The sequence below is a fragment of the Tyto alba genome, unplaced genomic scaffold, assembly GCF_018691265.1.
Source record: "Tyto alba isolate M040663 unplaced genomic scaffold, T.alba_DEE_v4.0 Super-Scaffold_42, whole genome shotgun sequence".
NCBI classification, from domain to species: domain Eukaryota; kingdom Metazoa; phylum Chordata; class Aves; order Strigiformes; family Tytonidae; genus Tyto; species Tyto alba.
Genome location: NW_024881318.1, coordinates 16543386 through 16570380, shown reverse-complemented (window position 1 = coordinate 16570380; position 26995 = coordinate 16543386). Strand labels below are relative to the sequence as shown.

The 26995-nt window shown below is 39.6% G+C and overlaps 1 protein-coding gene across 10 annotated transcripts in view; it reads left to right on the top strand.

The window, feature by feature from the left end:
• PRLR (prolactin receptor) overlaps nucleotides 1-26995 on the top strand; it is a 146573-nt gene that overhangs the window by 48013 nt on the left and 71565 nt on the right. For 4 of the 10 annotated variants that reach the window (XM_032992284.1, XM_032992276.1, XM_032992282.1 and 1 more), the window contains exon 1: nucleotides 2034-2283. The exons of the other annotated variants lie outside the window; for them this stretch is intronic. The gene's annotated coding sequence lies outside the window, so the exon portion shown is untranslated. Of the gene's footprint in view, nucleotides 1-2033; nucleotides 2284-26995 lie in introns of those variants that run through there. 10 annotated transcript variants of the gene reach the window in all.

Here is a 26995-nt window from a genome sequence, read left to right as displayed (position 1 = left end):
CCTGCGTTCTGTGCATATGAGATCTTACTACTACCTTAAAATATTCTCCTTAATACAGTGCTCCTAGGATCACAGCTGTCTTTTCTTGGCAGTGTTCCACCAGAGGCTGAGTGTGCTTGTACAGACTTGCCTGACTGGCTTTAATATTGCTAGTGGCGTAGCCATAGGCACACAGTGCTCATTAAAAGCTGAAAAAAAAAAAACCACCTCCAAATACTGGGGAAATATTTAAGAACTATCTCACACTGCACTGCTTGCCGCCACCGTTACCAAGGTTGCATTACATCAACTAGCTATAAACTGAATAGCACAGGTAAAAATGTCTAAAGTTATTCCTGTTACAGATCTCAGTGAGTTCTTAACTCTCATGCCACATCTTGTCTTTCACTAAGTCATCAGTGATTTAGTTTTTATTGTCTTTTTCCCATCAACCAAATTCCAGGGGTTTAAAGCCTATTTTGGTTAGGTGAAAAATTAAGACGCAGACCTTAACATTTTATGCTCCTCTTACAGAAATTAAGATAGCGATGGTGTGGACAGTGCTTCTTGATTCACCTTCACTGTGAAAACCTCTTCCCCTCCCCCCTGATCTCCCTGTGTTTAGCAGAGGCAAGCAGATGCAGAAATAAAACAACCAGCCACAGCCTGCTACATCTTTTCTGGCTGGTGAAATATCTGTTAGGTTCTAACTTCTGTTCCTTTTCTTATTTCTGAAGTGATAGCATCTTTTCAAGCACACGCTCCCTATTTAACAGAAGCAGTTTCATCCCTTTCAACACAGTCACAGGTGGAATTTGCTTAGAGACAGCTAAACACTGTGAGCATGCGATCAATTTTAGGGCATAGTTTTATGATACATTCAATTGAGTCCTTACTGCCTGCTATACGTTCCATTTCCGTATCAACACCATTTGTTTGACCTCAGAGTAAGCCTGTTCAGAAATCTACAATAGGAAGAAAAAAAAAGAAAAGAATTGTCTTCCACAAGTTTAGCTCCCTAAACTACCTTAACAAGGAGTTAAATCGGTAACGCAGCACACAATGGATGGAAGGGAGCAACACAGGTGGAGGTGCAGAGTGAAGCTGTTCCTCTCAGCAGCAGCTGGCAGTTAGCATAGCCCAAACCATACTGAAGAAACACACCTGAAGTTTTATAATCTCTGTGTGGATAGATCACAAGATATGTGTTCCTTATTTGCAAATGTTTGCCTGCCTTGCCAAGAAACTGTTCGTATGATTACCGATTGTTTGATAAAATCTGCAGAATGTCCATTTGGTCACAAGAAGTGAACAATTCTGCCCTTGACTGGGGAGACCTGACTCTAACAACACCATCCACACCATAGAAATCTCACTTCATTATGAAAAAAGAATGCTCTTGCTCAATCTTCTTGCTTCAAAGAATTTTCACTACACATGCATGCATTTTATTTGCTATTCAGTTCACTGGCATGAATGCAGAGAAGATAAAAATGTGATGCAATGAAAGCATTAATAAGAATATGTGAAAATGTTTTCAGTTAAATAGAAGATGTCTACTGAATAATTGAGTATGTCAGTAAAATTCAAAGCCCTATTGCATAATCTGAAGCTCTTTTCAAATCACAGGAAAAAACTAACAATTACAAAAAAAGACATTTTTTCTTCTGTTTAGTCAGCTTTTCAATATTAAAAAAATACCTCTTATTCTGTTGTAAAAAGACTTTTTTTTCTACTATTCTAGAATATAAAACATATGCTACTGGTGCACAAAGAGTATTATGAATGCAGTTTATGTTGAAAGGTTATTAGTTTTCCCTTTAAAAAAAATTAAAATCCTAGGCAATAAGCATTTAAAAGCAGCCGCAACAACCTGTAGAGTATGTAGCCGATGTTTAAAAATACTCTTTTTCTGCTGATGCATTCCTACGCACCAGAGTACACCTCTCACCTTTACGGCTGTCACAGTCCAAGCACTGCACTGAAGAGAATCACTGTTTTGCCTCGAGCAAGGAACAGAAGTGTTGCAAAACTGACTCCTCCTCTAATGGAGAGAGCATGTACAAGTACACAGAGTTGTATTTCTCCTACAGCTGCCAGGCTGAGTATTTTGCAGTCTGAGCTGTAAACCTTACAGGCTTTTTCTGTGTTTATCTTTCTACTTTTGAGTCTTTTTTCCCACCTTTCTTTCTGGATTTTTTTTAGTATATTTGAAACTCTTTCAAATGCTGGATTTTCACGTCCTTGTTCAGGAAGCATTCATGAATTGACATGGGTCAACATACTTTTCATTACCAGGCAAAAGTAAGTACTGCAGTTAAACCTGTTCCTACTGTATGTTTACCTGACTATTAAGGGTTCTGTGTTACCGTATAAAGGACAGAATAGACTGTAGTTCTATTAGCAGAAATCAAAATATTATCAAAAACGTAAAATCAGTTCAACTTAATATGGTATGATCAATATTAATATGGTATGGCTCATGTTCTGAAAAAAAAAAAAAAACAACACATTTTTACTTGTCAGTCAGCGGTCTTGCTTTTAAAATACTGAAATAAGCTGGTCATAGATATGCCACTCCTATATGTTGGTTTTGTTTGTTTTTTTTTTTAAATTACATCCAGGATTGAGTTTAATCTCTTAAAGCATTTTTAATGCATTTCATAGTACTGTTCTCATTATATTACCACTTTATATCATTTATGTTCAGTAAATATACCTTATTTATGTTATTCATTAATGAAAATATGCTGCTGGGGGAAATAAACCTCCTGGAGCTCCCACAACTGCCATTATATCTACCACTATCTAATGTGGCCAAGCTATTATTTTATTCTTCCTGTGTTATCGTCTCCTACGTTTGCTTATACATTCACTATTTACCAGATTCTGTTGTGTGTTAGTATCTTCGGAATTCTTTGGTATTGGCATAGACTGGTAGCTGAAGGCTGAAGGGAAACAGATCTCAGAGAGAAAGGAAAGAAAAACTGGTAACTGAGCTGGCAAGGAGTAAAGACAACGGTGTGGTTTGATCCCGAGACCTTATTTTTAGACAATTTTCCCTGCATTCTACTGAAACACTGTTCCGTCATCATCTGTAATATTTTCACTATTCCAGCAGTCTCCTGGGAATTCATTAATAGTCTGGGAATTAATACAGTTTCCATTGCTACGAGTTCCCTCTAGAGAGCGCAGCAGCCTGCAAGACTGCGTGGATTCTGTGTCCGTGTTGCCAGCATAGGCTTTCTGCTGCAGAACTGCTACGCTGCAGCTATCAGTCTTCTTTTGAGAGCTAGCTTGCTGTTACTGAGCCGAACTAGGCACTCCCTTCCCCAAGGCAGGCAGATGGATTACCCAGGCAGTGAACAAGTTTAAGCAACAAGTAATGTTTGAACGTCTGCGTAATGAATGCAGCCATTTACCATATTCACTTTTTGTGGCACTGGGTATCTGTAGAAAGTCTGTGGCGTGAGTGCACATCAGTCTTCTGTTATGAAGTACAGGCTAGTTATAACCTTAATTTTTCATGGAGCTTGCAGATCATGAAGGGAAACAAAATCTGGGGAAATACAGTTAGTATAAATGCAATAAGAAGCAAAAAATTATAGGCAGTTGTAGCATTTTTTTGTGTTAAAATTGAACTGGAAATCTGCCAGACTAAATTTTCTCGTGAAAGATGCGATGCTTTTATAGGGCAACATTTTCCCATGGACTGAGCTCAGAGGATTGTTCAGGTCTCAGAATTTTCATCTTTATTTTCGAGAAGGGTTTTATATGTTTTTAAGCTATTTCGATTGGATTGTCATTAGTTTTGTTGCCCAGCTAAAGATCCTTTTTAAACCTGTCAAGATTTCGTGCCTCTAGCTGAATTAACGCCCATGGCAAATGAAGCTCTGCTGTCAGAAACAGGGTATTTGGGAACAAAGGTGGCTTTTGAAAATGCTGACCTTCATTTAGAGATTGTGGAAGTTTGACTTTTACACATTTCTTACTGCAGTGAAGCAAATGGAGTTCAGCCACTTACTTCAGCAGCATCAGGATGTCAGTCCAAATTTCTAGTCTCCCAGGCTTGTATTCTTCACCAGAATTAGATGCAGGTTAATTACAGAGTGATAAAACGATAGAAATACTTCATTTCTACTACATTTTGGTTCTGTCTTCTTTGAAGATAATATTATGGTAGTTCCAGACGCTCAAATTTACAAACTTCAAGTTGTCTTCTATATATTTATGTACCTGTATATACATATATACATATTGATAGACTTTTTATCTGTCAGGCAGGATTTTGTTGGGGTTTTGTCCCCAACTCTTGCTATTCAATACCCTTCTTCCAGAGATATACTCCACCCTGAAAACCTTAGTTTTCTGTGGCTTCAGCTTGAGCGCCACTTTCGGTTTCAATTTATTTCTTTAATACAGCTGCCTTTTGGAGAGGTTGTAGGACTTAAGGTAGGATCAAAGGGCAACTCAGCCTGTAGTGTAAGTTCTCAGTTGTACTAATGAATTTGACGAATCTAATGCGCTAATAACTTAACTCACACAGACTTTCTCATTGATCTTGTCCTGACTGGTCCTCTGCACTTTTGGGGGGGATGCCTTCATTCCCTGCTTTGGTCTCCATTTTTGTTTAGCTCCGATTCCTATGGCATTTCCCCTCAGCCTGGGTCTGAGTTAGAAATCTCCTGTTACGTGAGTCTGTACTTATTCCTGCTGCTTAGGCAGCTAGGCTAAACTTAGGTCATTTGAGGCTGATTTTAACCCTTTTAAAGCGCCGGCTCATGTTACTGTAATATCTTTTATTGACTGGGCAGCTGTAGCTGTACCTATTCTGTAATCCTTCCCCCACCTCAAGTTATCACTGTGGAGCAATTTAATTAAACGTTATGAAATCAAAGATTCAGATATTTTTTTTCATGAGCTAAATAATAAAAGAAGGCAGTTTTCTCACTTTCTTGCCCTACCTCTTTATCTTTTTTATTGCCTGGGTTTACTGAAGAGGTCATGACCTTGCTTTGAGAGAATAGCATCTCCCAGTTCTGGTTGGTAATAGTTCTATTTAACATGACCTTTAATCCTTGTAAAAACTTACCTGCTAAGAAACTTTCATATCCAGCAGACTTTTCATACAATCACTTTTTAGCCTTAAAACTTTATCATAGTTTCCAGCAGAACCACAGGTAATTGTTGGTAAGAATGTCTTTGCAGACAATCTAATTGGACTTTTATATAATTGATTTTTCAGTTCATTGGCAATACTGAAAATTATTTTTAAAGAAATTGAAATTATCAGGTTTTCTTAATTGTGGGGTTTTTTGCAAATTTAAGAGACAAAACTTCAGGCTGAACAAAGCATTCAGCTAATACTGTCTAATCTGAAAGAAAATAATTTCATTTTAAAGCTTTTTTATAGAAGTAAAGTAAATTAAGAAACCATCATATTGAAATGTAAAAGTTTTCATCAGAAAAATCTGTGATGACTGATTTCAGTGTTTCAGAATAATGTTTAGGTTTTCTTTCTCTTCCAAAACACTTTATTAAAATGGATACAGCTTATTTTAATGTTTCAGCTCACTGTAGCTTGTGTGTCTGAATAAAAGTTCTAACCAAAAATTTTGCCTAGTGTACATTAAATCTCTGCTTTTCCTCTTCTAAGATTTAATATCAATTTTGGTATGGTCTGGACTGGTACAAACTTAATTCTAAGAATCTTATGACTGCTTTTCAAATTGTTGCTTGTCATGGGTGAGAAGGAATAATTTCTAATCACATGAGTACAAGGACTTAATGAGACTTGCAGCTGTTGCATCCACCATCAAAGCCTTTCTCCCACTTCTTCAAGTGTGAATATTGATAAACACCAAAATGATATAGTCATCTCATTTTCCTGGGGACATCGCGCCCTACTTATTTTTGATTTAGGAATCACAAACTGTTACTGTCCTTTGGAGTTCAATCAAACTGAGTGGCAGTTTTCTACAGATCACCAACAGAAGTTTCCTTAAGGAATAATTTAATTAATAGTATATAGCAAGTAACTTCGTGTTCCCAGAAGAAGCCTATGTCTGGTAGAATTCTACACGGGTAGTGATGTTTTCTGTATGTACTGTACTCTTTTGGAATTTTCTCTTGCAGTAAAAAACTTGTATTTTGAGTTACAGGATAGCCAGTGACCTTACAAAGGTTTTGTTTAATCTTTATTTCAAAATAAACTATGTAGGATATTTCAATTGAAGATTCAGAAGAGTTTGGATCAGAACTGTTAAAATGAGAAATCAGGAAGCACTGAACCATGAGGAAATTTGTATCAATTTCTAACTGTATGACTAAGCAGTCTAATTGTAACTACAATGATACATCTGAAAGATGTATCTGAAGGTTAAATCTGGGATAACATACAATAAATTTACTTTTATTTACAAACAAATATCCCTTTTTCCATCAAATTCAAACATTCAACTCTATTGTAAGAGCATTTCTTAGGATGTACATGAAAGTGACTAGAAGGAGAAGATAAACAAGCTGAGAGATAAAACAACCAATTGTGCCTCAAATTATACTATTTACAAGCACAGCTCAGTGCTGTGGAACAGTTCAAGCTGAGATCTGTGGTAGTTCAAACTTTGAAAATCCTGTGCAGGACTGCAGATTCATTTTTGCAAACTGCTTTACTATGCATGCTTTTCCATTTTTCACTGAAAATTGTGAAATTGGCAGATAAGGAAAAAAAAAAAGTCATTGCGAAGATATAAATAAGTGTAAATCTCAAAGCACTTATTCGTTTCCATAGTCCAGGCTTCTTGTCTTACATCATGGACACTGGGAGGGGCAGAGTATTCCAAAAGTATTTGCAACACGTCACGTTTCAGCATAGTGTTTACAAGCTTCCTGAATATGTGCATTTACATGTCCTCCATATTGTACCTGTGGAGAATGCATGAGGTGCCTGTGAGGTGCTCTGGTGCCGTTGGATGAACTCCGCAACACACTCCGTGGGGCAGCTTCAACTCGGACCACCCCTTAACACAGGAACCATTATTCCCCTACCTGCACCATGTACCAGCTGTGGCTCTGCCTGATGACCTTTCCTCTGCCACACAGAGCCTGACACCTTGCAGCAACATATAACCAACCAAGCAGAGGAATCTGGTTAGGCTCCTTTTAGGGTGGGAAGACATACTGCACCGAAAAGGAGCTAGGGGATTTATAAGGGACCACTAGATTTTTTCCTTTGTCTTTTGAAAAGCCAAGTCCACTCTGCTTTATTTTTGTTGTTTTCTCTTCCTGCCCACCTCTAGGTTGCTGAATTAAAAATGTGAAAGAATGAATGTTTGAAATAAATGTTAAAAATACAGTTTTCTGAAAGATCTGTGCTGGTCATAATTGCATTTAAGTGAGTCATATAAGTTAGATTAGTATTTTGATCTCTCTAGCTTTACAGTTAACTATCTCTGAAAGGATCTGCTTCAGCACATTTGTTACATCTGATATAGTTTGTTTTCCTTGTCTTGAGGAATTTTCTAATCTCCTAATTTTCAACCCCATGACAACCTGAGGTAACCAGAGTGTTTTAATATGGTAGATCTCTTTGCATGTTCATTGTGCCCTCAGGGTCAAGTCATTCCATATTAATAGTACTTTTAAATTGTCACATTTTCACTTCTAGTGAACATGTGATACATAACATTCCCTGTGAACAAGTATATACTGGTTTATAAAAACAGTTAATAAACTTGGCATTGATAATTTCTGAAAACTTTCAGACCTCTAGCTGGAGCAAGAACAATCAGGAGCAATCATGAAAAATGGAAGTTTTATAATATAGAACAGAATAATCTGTTTGATGAATAACATGTTTTGAATGCATCTGTATAGTGTGACCCTTCTTCCTTGGAGAAAACAAGGGATGGCCTTTGGAAAAGCAAAGATGACTTGTAGCCAAACCTACACCTGCTCACAGCTTGAACCGAAAATTTTTCATCCCTAGACATTAGCTGGGAAATCATGAGAGTTCAAGGAAGCCAACAGAAAGAGAGTAGGCTTTTCCTTTAAAAGATTCATTGCACTTAATTGTGATGCAAAGAGAAAATAAAGAACAATACACTTCAGTTATGATAGGGAACATCATGTGCTATGGTGATGTGAAAGGTAGGTAGATCATGACTGTGTGAATACAGAATAAAAATAGCAAAAATATCTAAAAATAAAAAAAATAAAAGGTACATACTTTAAGTTAAGAGTAAAGATTAGTTTTAAAAACACTCATAGAGAAATTACCTATTAAGATGGAAGTTTTACCTGAACTACCACATTTAACTGAACTACCAAACTACTAGGTTCAATAACAAGATCTGGGAATCCAGAAGTAGGATCCTTGTGTGGTCCCTTTGTTCTAAGTAATAACATAAAGTATTTTTGTCTATATAAGGTAATTGGTTAAAATCATACCATTTTGTCTTAATATAAGGAAGATAAAAAGTAGTTTGTTAGCTATTTGGCATTTAAGATGATATTTCTTCTAATCTTCTAAGAAAAGCCCAACCTCATGTGTTTTATATTACCACTATAATCTAATCATCATATACCTGCTTAGCCTAAGTAATGCCAAATTAACCCAAATTTCCTGTAATAATTAGTAATACATGTTAAAATACTACGTATATGTAAATCCTCTAATTATTATTATAAACTGTTTCCTAGATTATTTTATGTCAAATACCTTGCTTCATTCCTTGTTTGAGTGGTAGCAACATAGATCTCTATTGTGATTCAGAAAGATGAAGAGAGGATGAAGAAGGGCTACAACTGAGGGAAAGGTCATTCATATCAGTTAAAGAAGAACTTTGATACAGGATGGTTCAGGCCCCATTTCCCCCAACTTCTGCTGGAAGACCTGCCCTTCAAAAGTCTGATGGCCATTGTTCGCAGAAGCCCTTCCCCCTTTTCTAGCCATATGACCCACTTAGCCCAGAAGTGTATCAGATCCCTCAGGCCCAGGAAATCTTCCCTGTATCCATGAGAGTCAGCATTTTGTCATGGTCAAGGCCATACCCCTTGTGATCTCAGGAACCTCTATAATTGCCCACAGCTGAAACCCTCCCTTTTCCTTTACCCCAAAAGTATGTCAGAGGCCCTCATATATACATATATATGCACACACATGTGTGTGTGTGTGTTTATAAATATACATGTGAGAGCGTACAAAGTGTATAAATGTATGTTTATACATAGTTACACTTCTTTATAAATATATAAGGACTATATTTATAAAGTGTGTGTATAAAAATGTTTAAAAAGAGACAATGAAATTAAGTCAAGATCAAATGTAAAAAGAAAGAAAATTAAATAAAAGGAAACTACAGTTGAAGGGTGTGGGAGTGTGTCACAGAGAGTGGGGCACCATGAAAAAATTTGGATATGCATTGGGCAAAGGGCTAAACCTGTGAAGCTAGACAAGAGGCCACCACTCAGCCCCAGCTCATCAATGAACAGACCAGACCTGTGAATCTGATCAAGAGGCTCCCTTCACCTATCTTCAAACCAAGCAGATCACCATACAACATTACGGGAACAGTCCTTCAATTTTGTCCTGTGCTGGAAAATACAGGTAACATTGCTTACTGAAGTAGAAAGCCAGAATTAAAAAACTTCACAGACACATGTATGTAGGGACACCTACACCCCAAAAAGTCTTCCTAAAAAGACCATGTGCATTGGAAAGAAGACAGTTGGGTTGGGATTTTGGAAACAAAATTTTTTTGGAGAGGGTGGCGGGCAACATTTGCCTACATCTTGGTGTCCTAACAGCTACTTGTGATACCATGACAGGGACTGTGCTGCATGTGTTCCCCTATCCTTATGCCAACATGGATTTTATAGCACTTTTTAAAAACATAATCCTTCCTGATTACATAGAAGACAGAATTATTCTGTGAACTGGTTTTCTTCCTGCTTAAAACCACCGGATTCAAAAAAATGGACAATGCTTAAACAAATAACAGCTTTGAAAGAAAAGAAACAGTGACAGTGAGAGACAAGCCATCATCATCCCAATGATCAATTAATGAATAAAGTTGAACTGAACATCATTTACATCGATTGTCTGATAGTTGTGTTCTTATGTGCATGTAGTAGCAGCATGTTGCTAGACTGCAGCATCTGTTAAAAGATACTTAACTGTGCTCCTGGGGAAGTGGGAAGCTTTGGGTATGTAAATCCCCTTCCTCAAGCAGCCAGGAGTACTGTTGATCTGAACAGAAATCAGGTGGACACGTGGCTTGTAAACTAAGACACTTTAAACATACATAAAACAGTGAGAAAGAGCTTTAGAAGTAAAAGGTATTTGTGGCATACTGTAAACACAGTAACAGTGTTAAGCTCATCTTAATGGTGATAAACATATTATGCAAACGTGCCTGGACTGTGTGTCTAAAAGGCAGAATGGGTTCTGAAATATCTGAGGCTTTTAAAACTGTTTTTGCTGCCACTGTAATTACAGACCAAGCAGGGAATGGACGTTTTTAAACCAGCCTTCAAGCAAGCTGTTGATGTAGAATAATTTTCACTACTTTGTTATAACAATGAAGTAGAGGCCTCTCTCTAAAGATTGCTTTAACAGGATACTAGAAACCAAGACATGGGAATGTTTTACAGCACAGTTACTATTTGCTACATCGATATGTTACTTGAATTTATAATAGAGAGCTATAACTACAGCTTCTGTAGTACTGTCAGTCAGACCTGTGGATGTGAAACCTCCAAGCTCTGTAAGGATTTGGAAAACCATGTTCGGGAGTTGGTGTAAAATCAGAGTAAATACACCTCCGCTTAGAAAGGAAGACCATGTGAAGATGTCTAGAACAAAAGAAAGATTTGACAACTGTTATGAGTAGATGTTCACAAATTGTAGAGGAAACTGGGAAAGAGTCATGTACTGCTCAATAGACTACACTCACCAAGCTATCAAGGGGACATTTTATTCCAGTGAACTATAAAATGTGAACACTGTTGAGGAGAGAATCTGCAAAACTGAAAAGTTTCTAGGAGTGAAAAGGTAAGGAAGGAAGAAACCGCTGTTTCTAAAGTGGTGTTGCTGGCCCTGAAAATTTAACAGCTGGATAAAAGCCTCTCAAGTCCATGGTGTTTAGCAGTTGGAGCCAGAGTAGGAGAAGGATGGTAAACTGCGGTTACATCATAGTCCCCAGCAATGCTTGCACCAGAATTTCCCCACAAAGCACCAGTTTGAACTTTACCAAACAGCTATTCAAAGCCCCTGGGATCTGTCAGGCCAGTGGGAGGTGGGGTTTGCAGAAATAAAATATCCAGACAGCTGGAGTAGTGTTAATAGTGCTGCTGGGTAAGACATGGCATTATTTTTTGTGGAAAGTCCACTATCCATCTATATGCATATTGCTGGAATGTTATTAGTTCCAACAACAAAGCTTTAACTGTTGACCAGCCATAGGCCTGGTCTTCAATAGTGCAATTAGGAAAAAAAAGTTTAAAACAGATTAAAATTCTTCTACTTCTTGTACAGCTGGAAAGCTAGCAATTTGGAAGCTTCTCCTGTGTGTCAGTTTCCTTTTGCAGATGACATTCCTGGAAGGTTTATCCTGATTTAACTCTACACAAAATCTTGTTGAACACCAGCTGGTTAGAGAATTATTGGTCACATTATCGTGCTGTGTTCTGAAATATGGTAATAGCAGTGAGATGATTACAGCAACATAGTACAAGCTTTATTATATGCCAGTGAATGGACCTCTGAAATAAATAGAACTGAAATAAATAAATACAAATCAAAACAAGGACATCTTATTTCACAGTGGGAGGAATGTTGGGAAGTTCCATTTGTTACCCTGGAAGGTTCTGGTATTTTGAGGAAGCACACCATCATGTAGTAAAGAATAAGTAGTACAGGGAGTAGTGAAAGAATTAAAAGGACCCCTCCCTGTACATGAGTTATTAAAGAGCCCATGTGGAGTAGAAAGTATATTCTACAACCTCTTTTCAAAAGCTGTATCATTTTTCTAAAGGAGTTTGGAAATTACTAAGCCACACATTAAAAGTGTGGCTGAAAACATGACCAAAGATGTGACCAGATGTGTCTCCCAGGCTATTTTGGCCAAGTTGCAAACATTGGCAAAGCAGGTCTCAGGGGTTGTTGAGAGACACGTCACAGCCCTGAAGGGATGGCCTTTCTCAAACCCTTAAAAGGAAAAGGATGGGTAGTGCCAGGCTGCATTCCAGCCGCAAGAACAAGTAAAAGAATAACAAGCCCTACTGAACAGCAGAAAAGAAACAAGAAATCCAGAGGAAGATGGCCCATTCTGCCACTAGAAAAGGAGATGTATTTTAAGAAGGCTGATTTTTGTCCATGGCTGCTCAGAATAATGTACCAAACCCAAACTGGATTCGTTTGAAGTGGCCCCAGTACAGACAAGCATCAAGAAGAGTTTGTTCATTGAGAGGCCATTATTTTCAGCTATAACACTGTTTGCTCCCCTGGACTTGAATGAGAAAGTTTGTGTAGGTCTGAACAGTCATGCTGGATCTTTGCTGCAAAACTGTTGGAGAGAAGAGTGAGTCTAATGAATTACTTGTTGGCACGTACTTTTAGCCAGCTAGATGTTACATTAGGAGACATCCTCATTCTGAGTTCGTAAGGCACAGTCTGCTATGTAAGGCATAGTTGACCTGGAAGTTGCCTTCAGGAGTTCATCTTCTGTCCTAACAGGAGACATATTTACGGCTGCATCAGGTTCAGGAGAGCCATTCACATTAGAGAGACCTTTTGGTAAGTGTAATCCCCTGCCTTTGTCACACTGCAGAATTTGATTTTGTTTCAGAAATCGCGAACCAACTATCATTTATCCCATGGATGTGGTCTTTTGGGGAAAACCCACTGGGAACTTTTCTTACTGCCCCTACGCATGTTCCGGTAAAGTTGACTTTTGTTCTGGTTTTCTATTTAATATACAATGTTGCCTGTATCTTGTAGCACAGCACAGAGTCCAAAGACTGCTCAGGTAATACTGTATGGTGATCTGCTTGTTTTTTTCAGCAGTCTTGTTAACTGGTGGTCCTATAACTGTATTTTCTTCTTATTTTTTTTTTCCTATTCATATTTAAATACTAATTTCAGTACTTCTTATTAGGCAGTCTTTATATGTAAACTTTTGCAAATATAGATTATATATATGTAAAAAGAAGTGTATGTATCCACTCATACATATTTATACACTCCTTTCTGTATAGATTTATAGAGATATTTACATGGCTATGATCATTGGTATGACCCGGACTGGGAGCCCAGGGAGTCATAAAGGTTCTGTGATCCCTTTGGGTTAAATTAAGGTGAAACAACACCAAACAACTGGTTAAAATGTTTTACTTGCAATACAAGGAGCTTAAACTTGGAGAAGAATAGTAAGCAACATGGTCTCTTATTGATAAGTCTATAAGAAAGAAAAGAAAGAAAATGAAAAGAGTCAAAGTAACTGGATCACCACCACAGGTTCCAGTGTTGTCTCGGGTCTGGTAATCTTGGGTTGTGGATGCACACCCAGCAAAGCTTTCTGTCACCTTTTATGTTAATTTTATCAGCTGATTAGCATACTAGACAAAGAGAGACAGATATTCCACAAACTCATTTCCATGAGAGATGAGGAAAAGGTGGAGCATGGGTTCTGCATATGCATTAAGTGAGAATGAGGTGCACCAGTCCCCTCGTCCAATTGAGTTGGTGGTCATGCTCACCCCCTCCCACCCTTTATTTTTCCCTTAGTTTTTGCTTAGGTCCATCTGGTGCTGTTTTTTTGTCTCTGTTACTAGTCTTTTAACCCAAACATACGGTTTCACTCAGTCCACCTTTCCCCGCTTTGAGGCTTATTGTAAGGAGTTTGGCAATACAACTGCAAGGGACTGGGACGTGCATCCTTTGATACACTCCTGACCTCCTTCGGCAGCATTCCCTAGACAAAGGCCACAGCTTGTCCTTGAGGGTTTCTTTGTCAATGAATGCTTGAGTCATTAATTTCTTCAGTTCCTTACAATCATATATCAAGAATATATGAGGACCCTTGAGAAGCTTCCAGGTGACCAGGAAAGCGGGGTTACAGCAGCCAAATGATCACAAGCTCCACTGAGATCACAGGGTTTATTCCATTAACAAAATTGCAGCTGTGACAAAATGTCAGCCCCTCACTGGGCAGAGGGAGGACATTCTGCTCTCACTATACTGCTCTCAGTGTACTTGATTGTACTGGATTGACAAAGGCGTGGCTTCACCTGCCAGCCAATCACAGGAAGTGCTGGTGTCACATGGGTTATGGCTGTGTCAAAATGGTGGCCTCACATGGACACAGTGATGTAGTTTGGGGAGGCATGACCCAGTGGGGGGGAGGGAGGGGGAATAAAACAGTCATATGACTGGAGAATTGGGGGGGGGCATGGGGGAGGTGGTGGTGTGGTGTATGTGTGTGCGAATAAATCAGCCACGTGACTGGAGAAGGGGGGGCCTTCTGGGGCAGAGGGGTCATGTGACCACAAGGGGCTGGACTTGCAGCAGGAGCAGGTGTGCAGAGCACTTGCCCTGTCTTACCTAGTGTGAAATTGTCCTGACCCAGAGTCGAGACAGGGACAGGGAAAAGGGGAAACAAAATCTTTCCTTCTGACAACAGTCAGCAGGCTGTAGGAGTTTAGATCTAAATCTAACACCCGGTCAGTGATTTCTGTAGTCTGTTCACAGTTAGTACCTCTGTCCTTCTGATGTGTGAGGATTTTTAACTGTTGGATCTACTTAGTCAGAAGAAGGAAAAAAATTGTAGCGAAGATAATTTAAATTTAACTGATGTGATCTGGGGGCAGGAGAGTGAAGAACAGCTTTTAGGATCGTTGTGCAAATTTGTCTTAATCATCCATTCTTAGGCAATTAAAACTGAGACACCTGTACCCTCTGTGTGCTGATCACTTGGTTATAAGCTGCTGGAATACACTGAAATGAATATGTGAGAAAACATGTAGATAGGTAACAGCAACATAGGTTCCCACTGGAAAGAAACAATCTCCTCAAAGCACTCCGGTTTCCTTGAAAAGAAGGCCAACGTGTCTCAAGAACAGAAGGGCAGCAGTGATGTCATACATCTGCACTGTGGTCAAGCTTTCAATACAGTTTCATGAAATTTTACTGATTTAGCTAGAAAGATGTAGTCTAGATGGAACTATTGTGCTGGATGTGCAGGTCCTTGGAAAACAATTTACAAGTGGTTATCGGTGGGTCACTGTCAGAGCAAAAGGACAGATTGAAACCAGCTGCACTAGACATAAGTCCTTGGCATGGCAACTAATCAGTATTGCATTAGTGACATGGATAAAGTTATACCAGTGTATATACTAAACAACAGTGAAAGGAGAGGAACTTCCAGTTTACTGAAGAAGAGGAAGGGAAAGCAGTTATTTTGATAGGTTGTTGTATTGTTTCTGATTTAAAAAAAAAGTAGAAACAAGGGCAAAGTGCTGCTCTTAAACACAGACTTAATTGCACACATAGAGGAAAGAGGTAACAAGGATTCAAGAATATATTTTGTGTAAATAAGGGTTATGATAGTACACAACAGGAACAGGAGTCTGTGATGTCATCCTGCTGTGCAAAAAGTGAATACCATGCCAGGATTTATTAACAACAGTCTGCTTTGAGGTATGCAAAGTGATTCTTTTACTCCCTTCATTATTTTCAAGGCCTCAACTAAAATACTTTGTCATGCTGAGGCACAGTGCTTCACGAAAGATAGGCAGAGAATCTGCAGGAGAGTAACAAGAAGATTTAGAAATCTGGAGAATATGGTATATGAGAAGATGAATCAACACTGATAAATCAAAATCAGAGAATACAAGGGTGATATATTTGAAATGTTCAAAGTAGTGTTTCTTAGCTCTGCAGAGAGACAGAAGTAGTCTGTTGTTTTGTTGTTTTTAGACTGCAAAAGAAGTACTTGGATTAAATTGCAGCGAGGAAGATACAGATCAGATATTAAGAACATTTTAATAATAAAGGTAATAAAGCAGTAGCCTACATTGCCTAAGGAGACTTTGAAATTCCTCTAATTGGAAAATTTGAAGAACAGATTAAGCAAATCTCAGGAATTAAATTAATGTCTCCTTGGGGCACCTAGATGGTCTAGATGACCTCCTGAGACCTCTTCTAGTCTGTACTTTATTGAGGAACTTCTATGCAGGAAATTATTAGGTTTCACTTTCTTTGAAATAGGAAACATATCTTTTGTATTTGCACAGCACACAGCAAAGCAATCCGAGGCTAGAGACTGTAGTCATTAGAGAAACTGTGTACTAATAATGCTATCTAATCAGCATGTTGTGTTGGAACATAACTGTAAAACTGCGAGTTGCTGTGCTATCAGTGATGTGGTGGGCTGACCCTGGCTAGCTGCTCACCAAACCACTCTATTGCTCCCCCCTCCCCAGCTGGACAGGGGGAAGAAAATACAACGAAAGGCTCATGGATGGAGGTACGAACAGGGAGATCACTCAGCAATTACCATCACAGGCAAAACCAACTCAGCTTGGGGAAATTAATTTAATTTATTGCCTATTAACACCAAAGTAGGATAATGAGAAATAAGAACAAATCTAGAAACACCTTCTACCCATCTGTCCCTTCTTCTCAGGCTCAACTTCATTGCTGATTTCTCTATGTCCTCTCCCCAAGTGGTGCAGGGGCATGGGAAATGGGGAATTGGGTTTGTGGTCAGTTCATCACACATTGTCACTGCTCCTCCTTTTTCCTCACACTCTTTCCCTGCTGCAACATGGCATTCCACTCACAGGAGACAGTCCTACATGAACTTCTCCAGTGTGGGTCCATCCCAAAGGCTTCAGTTCTTCACAAACTGCTTCAGCATGGGTCCCCCCCGTGGGGTCACCAGTCCTGCCAGCAAACCTGCTCCAGCGTGGGCTCCTCTCTCCACGGGGCCACAGGTCCTGCCAGTCCTCTGCTACACCGTGGGCTTCACAACAGGTCACAGCCTCCCTTGGGCACATCCATCTGCTCCAGCATGGGGTCCTTCATGGGCTGCAGGTGGGTGTATGTTCTGTGGGCCTCCGTGAGCTACCTTGCCACGGTCTTCACCACAGGCTGCAGGGGCATCTGCTCCAGCTCTTGGAGCACCTCCTCCCTCTCCTTCTTCACTGACTGGGGTGTCTGCAGAGTTGTCTCTCTCACATATTCTGACTCCTCTCTCCAGCTGCAATTGCACAGGTTTCTTGCCCCCGTCTTAAAGATGTTATCACAGTTATGTGGTTATGCTACCACCACTGCTAATGGGCTTGGCATTGGCCAGTGGTGGCTCCATCATGGAGCTGGCTGGCACTGGCTCTGTTGGACGTGGGGGAAGCTTCTGGCATCTTCTCACAGAAACCATCCCTGTAGCCCCCAATTCCACCAAAACCTTGCCACACAAACCCTATACAACCATGTTTCAGACTTATCTGGCATTATTCAAATTACCTTTGTAACTTTGAACTTCATTGGAAACTGTGTCAGTGACTGTTACATACAAAATCATGTTTTTACATGAGCTGTAACAGAAATCAGCTGTGATTAATTAATCGTTTTAATATGTTTTTGTCAATATAGTCACAAACTCAATTTAAGTCAATAATGATTGTTATCCGTATCATATTTGCATGGCCTTTTGAGTTTGTTTTCTCCCAGAGCACTGAGCAAGCAGTACTCAGATCAGATGGGTAATAACACTGTGTGCCACTGAACTCAGAGGGCTCTTGGATTTCTTACTGTTTATTCATCAGTTGCAATACAATCATAAAAAGTGTAGCAGATATTAATACGGTCATGCTGTTGAACCCCTTGATAAAAGGGAATACTCCCTAAATGAATGATGTCCAATCAATTGTGAAATGTCTTCATTAAAATTTTTTTTTTTTTTTTAATGTACTCTTTTAGACTCTGTTTAACTAATAAGAATGTGTTTACATTAACAGTATAGCATTTATGTGCCACTGCCTGGTTATTGGCAGCTGTAGTCTAGAAGAGATGATACACTGTGATGAGGCTAACAAATGCTTTATCCTGAAGACCTACAAAGCAAACACTTTACAAACCAAAGCAGTTTAGAGAAGACACTTCAGGCAGCAGATGGAAGTGGGAAGCTGTTTACAGCACACAGTGATGTTACACAACAGTTTTTGGAAGAAAATGTGGAAAAGAGTCATTAACTAAAACTGTAAGGGGAATTGTCTACATTACACAATGCTAAAAAGCAGAATATATTAGCCCCTGTGGAAGGTTACATTAGTGCAGTGATATTAATTTAAATGCTCAAGCTAATTGACTCAGAACTGGCTTGATTATCTCTGGATAGCACTGATACTGACAGGTAGACAGACCCTTAATTCTGTGTTTCAGACACAAGAAACCCGAATATGAGTTCATAACAGCAGTGTAAATCAGGGGTGAACTTGTTGAGGTAAAGAGGTGCTTTATGGTTTAAAGCAGGGTGAGTTTTATGAGACACAGGTCTTTAGAAGGACAGACTCCTTGAAGCAGTACATCACCTGACTCAATAGAGAGTGTGAATGGATAGTGAGCTATTGAATAGTGTGTTTTAATATATGTTTTTCAAACCGATTCTGAACTCAGTTACAGATTATTTTCATTTATAAGTTGCATAGTAACCTCTTTAAATGATTTTATAATTCTTTTAAGAATAATTTAAGCTGTTTTCTTTCTAAAACAAACTTGCAAGTTTCTTTGTCTCTTCCACAGTATTATCTGGGTCCTTCCAGTATAACTAAACTTTCAGTCCCTCTTTCCAACCTGCTGATGCATGATGGAACATATAAATTCATGACAGACATGAAAAAGCATTGGTGTAAAATGTTGGGAAGTTTTATTTGCTAAGACACAAATGTTCTGTAGGAATATTTTTAAAAGATTTTTTTTTTCCTTTAATTGGGAAGGGATATGTTTCGCATTATAGTTTTCAACTGGAAATTCTGGTTAAAGTAGTTGAGAGGCTAGGGTGTTCATTCTCATGGGTTTTTAGAGAATCAGCTTCAGGTCCTTGCTTTCTTTCAATGTGAGTAGAGCCTTTAATTGTTGTAATCTATGCCACAGTTGATTTATCTTACCCACCTGGGTAAAAGTACTATGATACTTTTTTTTTTTTTTTTCCAGTTTGAAAGATATCCGAATAGCTACTACATAATATATCACCTCATGTCACAAAGTAGTTAACTAGTGTTAATATTTATGAAAAATTAAATTGTTTAATTTCTTTTGTCAGTAGTTCCACTTCCCATAAATAATATAGTATTAATTGTAGCAGGGATCATGGCTGTCCAGCATTGTAAGTGAATGTTTTTGCTGCTGGATTATGTTTTGCCTTTTGCTCTCTGGTTCAATTAATATTTAATAACTATACGAAGGGGAATAGTTCAGGCAGGCCGAGTTAAGATGCAGAAGTTGAGACTTGCCCGTCACTCAGTAATAATGATATTGGTTGGGGTTTGAGAGATTATCTGAGGGTCCCTGGACTTTTTAAGGGCCATTCCTAATCTAACCATGCATACTCTTGGTAGCAGCCATGAGAGGGACCTATAAAGAGAGGTAAAGAGCAAACACAATGAGTTAGCTCTGTCTAACTTAATTTCTTCAGGTACATCCTGTGTCAGGCAGGGAGTGGTGTAAGGAGGAAAATTTAACTGATTTAGGGAGTGAAGGTCAGTTTGCTGCTGTATTGTAGAAAATGAACTGTGATGAGCTCTGTAAATCTCAAGAAGGGCTAGATGCCTATGTAAGGTTGCTAGAAATTAAATAAGCTAGTGGTGGGGCCTAGAGATACATTAAAATCATGAAGTTTTACGTAAGTAGGGCAAGCACTGTTGTAAACCTCTGGGGGAAAAAGAGAAGAAAATAGGAAAAGATGGTGTTTAAAATTGCATTCAAGTGGGATTTAGGAATAGCTACAAAAGAAAGCGGTCCAGAAAGCTTGGGACATTGAAATGGACATGTCTGGGAGATTTCATGCCTGACAGAAACAGTCTAAGTCTTGGAGTATGGAATCTAAGAGGCACCCCATGAGAGGTTTCTGGAAATATTTATTCTGGGAAAAGATTGCTAATGCACAGTGAGGAATGTTTTCATTTTTCTTATTGTTGTGGAAGGAAGGGATAGTACAAAAGGATTGTGTCAGGGCAATACAGCATTGTTGGAGGCAATTCTTTGAGGAGGAAATGTACCTGGATTGTGCACAAAGAAAGAGGGACAAGGCATTCCAGGGTGCCTCACATTCAGGTATTCATATAGATAAAGTAAGGCATCATCAGACCAAGGTGGAATTACCAGTAAGAAAATTGAAACAGTTATTTTGCCAAAGCCAGGAGCTTTGTAGTTGAGGCACTCACTGTAGCAAGGAAGACTTGCATTCAAGTTCTTGTTCTGAATCAAGGAACAGAAGGTCTTGAGTCTGTATTTTCTATAACTTACTATTGTGCTGTTTGGATATTTGGGAAAACGTGTTTTCTTTACCAGGACAAACTTGTAATGATCTTTGTTTTCCTTCTCTTTCAAAGCTGACTCTATTGAAGAGCAGTAAAAGCTCTGTTTCAGGCTTCAGCCCTGCCAAAGAACCTCACTTCTCTACATCTGCTAGCATCCATTCATCCTGTTCAGAACTCAGGTTTGAGTTCCATACTCCAGCATCCTAAAGTCCAACCCTGAATGCTCCAGCGCTAAAGTCTTGAAACATGGTGCTTTGCAGTATACAAACTCATGGGTCAGTGTGCAACAAAATACACTATTCACTGTCACTGCTGAGCATATCCTGGAATCAAAGGAATGGTGAACACCTGATTGCTGTTTCCTGGCTCCAGTAAAAACAAATAAGCAAATTCAGACCAGAACTCAGGAATGCTTCAGAAGGAGGAGAAAAGCAGCTTTTCTCTTCCATTTTACTGTTCTGCAATACAGGTCAGCTGTGCAGCAGCACCCTGAACTGCATTAACAACCAGTGCCAGAAACTAAGAATAGTGGAAGAAACAATTATTCTGGAGTGCAGGCACCAATCTCAAGTGAGAGGGTTGTCTCTTCCCTTCCAACTGAAATTTATAGTTTCTTGTGGATGCAAGATAGGAAGTTGAGTTGATTCAACATCAATGCCTAGTATTGGAGATTTAAGATACAATATGATCACAAGTATAATGACTTTAATGTAAGTGTCTTTAAGGCACCCACCACTTTCTTTGTTGGGGTTTGGTCTGACATTTGATATGAAGAAAGAAAAAATATTAACCTTGAATATGTGTCAACAAAAGATTGTTTCCATTATACATTGCTTGTAATAGCAAAGTTAAAGAAATTCCTGTCTTAAGCGTTTATTTCCTACCCCTGTCCTTCAATTCACTATCACTCTGTCGTGACAACACAGCTGTTTGTTTAGCAATAGTATAAACTGAATCACTGAGATGACTCAGGCTTTAAGAAAAATTGCAGGTTATTTTTCAATATGAACCCTTCCTGTGATTGCCTCACAGACCCATAATCAGCTGTATCAACCCAACTAAGAAGGAAACTGCAGTATGGGAAGGGCAGTAAGTTTAATTAGGAAAGCTTCCTGAGATAGTTGTATTGGTGTACATCAGTGTGTTGTAGCATTACACCTCTAGAATTTGGAAGAGAGGTCAGGGTAACCTACACAGCTGAGGACTCTAACCCTGTTAGCTGGGGAACTGCTGCTTTCATTCTGACCAGATTACAGATGGAGCTTGGCACAAACCTGAAACTTAAAACTTCTTTATACAAGAAATAAGAACTCTATATGTGCTATGAGTTGAAAGCCAAGTAGGTATGGTATAGAGTGTATGAACTAGATTCCTTAAATGGGAGATAATTTTCACTGGATTTGTAGGACTTTGTCCCCCCACATACTCCCATTACTATTTTTTCCACCAGACCTTAAAGCTTACTTTTTCTGACTGTGGGAAGACTGGTAGCCACAACTTAAGGACCAAAATCAAGTTCCCAAATGTTTTACTTCTCAGACTTTGCTCATGCTAGCCCTTTGCATGGAGATCATGTTGCTACTTAATTGTAACAAACACACTAGAGAAAATTTCCACTTTCTGTATTTTAATTCCCTCAGGCAAATCTCTCCTTGGTTCTCACAAATGACAACTAATTTCCCAGTTCACAGGGGAGTGGGTGGCTGTTTTCTGTTATTTTTGAGACAGGTAGCCTGAGCGACAGGTCGCCCAGGCTTGGAAGCTTTTCTTTAGTAGTGTAACGGACTCTTTTTCCAGTGCTTGCATACTAATTCACTGAAACTCTGGATATGTCATCACAGCTGTAATAGGATTTGTAGCATGAGCTGTCTGCGTTCAAACAGGCATTAGATAATTTGTTACAGGTAATAAGTGATGCTCATGAGTACCTGAAAAATGCCTATACCGTCTTTCCACTCTTGTATTTTGTTTTTCAGCTAACTGCTGTCAACAGACTGCTTACTAGGTTTGACAGAAGGACCAGCTTCAATGGCTACAAAGAACAGCTAGACATATTAATCCTTTGACAGCAGTAACTAATTTTTATATTGACTTTTTTGTTGTCACCTTGAGGCTAACTTTTAGCTATGTCATTATACTTGAATCAAAACTCCACAGGTATTATTCCTGGTGTCTGCCTGAAGCAAAGATACGTTAAAAAGATTTGGTTTAAGTGTGATTGCATAAGAGTTTAAACTATAGAATAAGAAAATTATAGAATGGTTTGGGTCAAAAGAGACCTTAAAGGCCATCTAGTTCCAACACCCCTGCCATGGGCAGGGACACCTTCCACCAGACCAGGTTGCTCAAATCCCCATCCAACCTGGCTTTGAACACTTCCAGGGAGCGGGCAGCCACAGCTCATCTGGTCAACCTGTTCCAGTGCCTCATTGCCCTCACTGTGAAGAATATCTAATCTAAATCTACCCTCTTTCAGTTTAAAGCCATTACACCTTGTCCTATAACTACATGCCCTCTCTCCAGCTTTCTTGTAGGTGCCCACTAAGTACTGGAAGGCCACTATAAGGTCTGCCTGGATCCTTCTCTTGTTCAGGCAAAACAACCCCAACTCTCTCAGCCTGCCCCTCATAAAGGAAGTTCTTCACCCCCCGATCATCTTCATGGCCTCCTCTGGACCCGCTCAAGCAGGTCCATGTCCTTCTTGTGTTGGGGCCCCACAACTGGACACAGCACTGCAGGGGGGGCCTCACGACAACAGAGTAGAGGGGCAGAATCCCCTCACTCAGCCTGCTGGCCACACTTGATGCAGCTCAGGACACAGTTGGCTTTCTGGGCTGTGACTGCACATGGCTGGCTCACAGTCAGTTTTCCATCCACCAATACCCCCAAGTCCTTCTTCTGAGGGTTGCTCTCAATCCATTCTCCATCCAACCTGTGTTTGTGGTTGGGATTGCCCTGACCCATGTGCAGGACCTTGCACTTGGCTTTGTTGAACTCCATGATGTTCGCACAGCCCCACCTCTCCAGCCTGTCCAGGTCCCTCTGGATGGCATCCCTGCCCTCCAGCGTGTCACCGCACCACACAGCTCGGTGTTGTTGGCAAACTTGCTGAGGGTGCGCTCGATCCCCCTGTCCATGTTGCTGACAGAGATGTTGAACAGCACCGGTCCCAACACCGACCCCTGAGGAACACCACTCATCACTGCTCTCCACTCAGACATCGAGCTGTTGACCACAACTCCCTGAGTGCAACCATCCAGCCAATTCCTTATCCACCGAGTGGTCCATCTGTGAAATCCATGTCTCTCCAATTTAGAGACAAGGGTATCACGTGGGACAGTTTCAGATGCTTTGCACAAGTCCAGGTAAATGACATCAGTTGCTCTTCCAGTATCCACCAACGCTGTAACCTCGTCGTAGAAGGCCACCAAATTTGTCAGGCACAGTTTGCCCTTAATGAAGCCATGTTGGCTGTCACCAGTCACCTCCTCATTTTCCACGTACCCTGGTAGCGTTTCCAGGAGCATCCACTCCATGATCATGCATGGCACAGAGGTGACACTGACTGGCTTGTCATTCCCTGGGTCTTCCTTTTTTCCCTTTTTAAAAATGGGAGTTATGTTTCCCCCTTTCCAGTCAGCATGAATTTCACTAGACTGCCATGACTTCTCAAATACGATGGATAGTGGCTTAGTCCCTTCATCCGCCAGTTCCCTCAGGACCTGTGGATGCATCTCATCAGGTTCCGTGGACTTGTGAACCTTCATGTTCCTTAGACAATCTTGAATCTGATCTTCTCCTACTGTGGGTGGTTCTTTGTTCTCCCAGTGCCTGCCTTTGCCTTCTGCAAATTGGGCAGTGTGGCTGGAGCCCTTGCCAGTGAAGACTGAGGCAAAAATGTCATTGAGTACCTCAGCCTTCTCCATATCCTGGGTAACTGGTTGTCCCATTTCCTTCTGGAGAATGTCCACACCTCCTCCCTTATTCTTTGATTGACTGACATCTGATTTGTTTAAGGAGATAAGGTAACAAAAAAGTAGCTCTACAAAAAGAAAAGGGTTTGGTTTTAGTTCCTTGTACTGTTTCATTGCACTAGAAATGATGTGACAGAGAAGGTGGGATTATCTGGAGTTTATTGGGCAGGACTGTTGAAATTAGTTCAAGTTATAGAACTGTACCATATAAACTGACTTAACTGCTTAGCATGACCAGAAAAAGACTAGAGGAAGATTATCCCCTTTTTTTCATAGGTTGACATCTGTAATTTATAGGTAGTCTGGATGTTGTTCTATCACTATATATAGAAACTTTTTTTGATGATAGTCGATGTGTGTTAGCCCCTTTTCTGTTGTACAGTTGGAGTAACTCTACATGTTAAAATTCTATGCCCTGTTTTGGTTTACGTATTGTAACGTGCTTCAGGTATTTTTCTCTGTTCTAATCCATACAAGGAAAAAAGTAATGATATAGTGAGTTTTATGAGGATAACTTCAGACTGGTATAACTAGAATGATTGCCTCTCCCTTGCTTAGAATGTCCAGTCTCTTTCTTAACTAATAATACCAATCCTGTTGTGCTGCCAGAATGAAATAAACGCCTATACTGTTTAATCAGTCTCTTGAATGTTGTGCAGTCAGTGTCCAATTACTGATGACTGGCAGTTTATTAATTCCTATATGAACTTCCTCATGGAAAAAAAATAAAGAGATTAAATTAATGAATTAATGAGTTTGTTACCATTTATTCATTTTTTAATTTCAGCTACAAATAATTTTAACAGAGTTAATTATATTTACTTGCTTTTCTTCACTGATCCAGGTCACAGCCTGCTAGTGTAAGCGCTAGTGAGGATTAAGCTGAAGCAAGAAACCTTTTTGTAAACCAGTGCCATGCTAAAAACAGTTTAGTCAGGTTTGATACAGCACCGGTAGGTTAAAAACTGGCTCCAGTCTCCTTGCTTCTGCTGTTTCCCCACAGGGAACCTCCAACATTTAGCTTGGTGGGAGGCTAATTTTCTGTCCACCCTGAAATTCAGGTCCAGGTGTCCTCGTCTGCAGAATGGGTTGTCAACCAGGCAGTGCAGTCCTGCTGAGCTGCAGAGTAGCTTAAGAGTTAGCTCTTGGCTACTGTCCTAGCCCAAAGGCTGCATGAGCATTTCCCAGTACTTGGGACACAAACACAATGCAGAGCAGCAACATGTGTGTCACTGCAGCCGCTGGCCTGCCAAGCCCAGCGTTCCACATGGGGCAGATGATGTGCGTGCCCCTCTGCGCCTTTTGTTTCCTGTTGCCTTGGTCCCCAGCTGTGGTGGAGAGATTTGCTTCAGGAAGTCGGTCATATTTTTCTTTAGAGAATCTATTAATGCAAGATTCTGGAGCATTTTACAAAGCAGTTATCTTGCCATTAGAACATAAAATGTAATCAAATGACATGGCTTGCACTGAAGCTGTCCTCTGTGTTGCTTAAATTAGACTGTTGAAGTTAAAAATACATACGCAAGACTGTTAATTTTACAGTCATGCAAAGACTGTTTCTTTGTTTAGCTAGTTGGAGAATTCCACAGGCAGGGTGCATGGTACTGTCAACCATGGCGTGGCACCAAACAATGAAAATTGCAGGTGCACGGAAAGTGCACTTTGTTCAAAAGCCCAGTTAAAGCTGAACATAGAGATCCCCTGGAAACATACTCAAATAGTACTTTCTGCTAGAAAACTATTAACCAATGTAATCTTCAGTTGATCTCTAAAACTTAAAAATAGACTAACCCCACTACAACTGACCAGAAGTCAACAGGGATGAATTTGATCAGAAGAATGTATATTTAAACAACTACATTGTTGTTTAAAAAAATGTATCATGGTGACTCTTAAAGGTCAACTCTGGGGACTGATCATCTTGTGCTAGTTCTTCAGAAAAAAACAAAATGAGAAATCATTCTATCCAGAAGATTTTTGATTGGTCTTACAATTTTCCACCAAATATTTTCACAAGAAATCACTGGTTTTCTTCTGAATGTAGATATATTTCAGATTTTTTAATAGACAAAGGGCTTTTCACAAGCTTTTTAAAAGGGCCTAGTATTAGTACAGTTTCATCTTGTCCATGTCCTTGATTGTTTTTCTTTGTTTCAAATATACATTGATGTTTCTATATGAGAGTTACATCCTCTAATCCTCTCAGCACCCACAAAAAAAGGGCATGATCTAGCAGGCAGACATGTTAGGTGTAGATGTAGTTCTGTTGAGTTCAGTGTAAGAACACAGACAAGCCATATTTTTTTGGCAGAATCTGGCTTTGTTGGATCAGAATAGGTCACGGGATCCAACACAGAATAGCTGAAATTTAGTTTACATCAGTTGGTTCTGAATTTGATTTTTGTTAACCACAGCAAATCCAAAATGGAGAAGAATCCTAAAGCTCTTCTTGAGCTATAGGGATCACTTTAAATCCCAAAGCAAGATTTCTTTGTAAAGGTTCT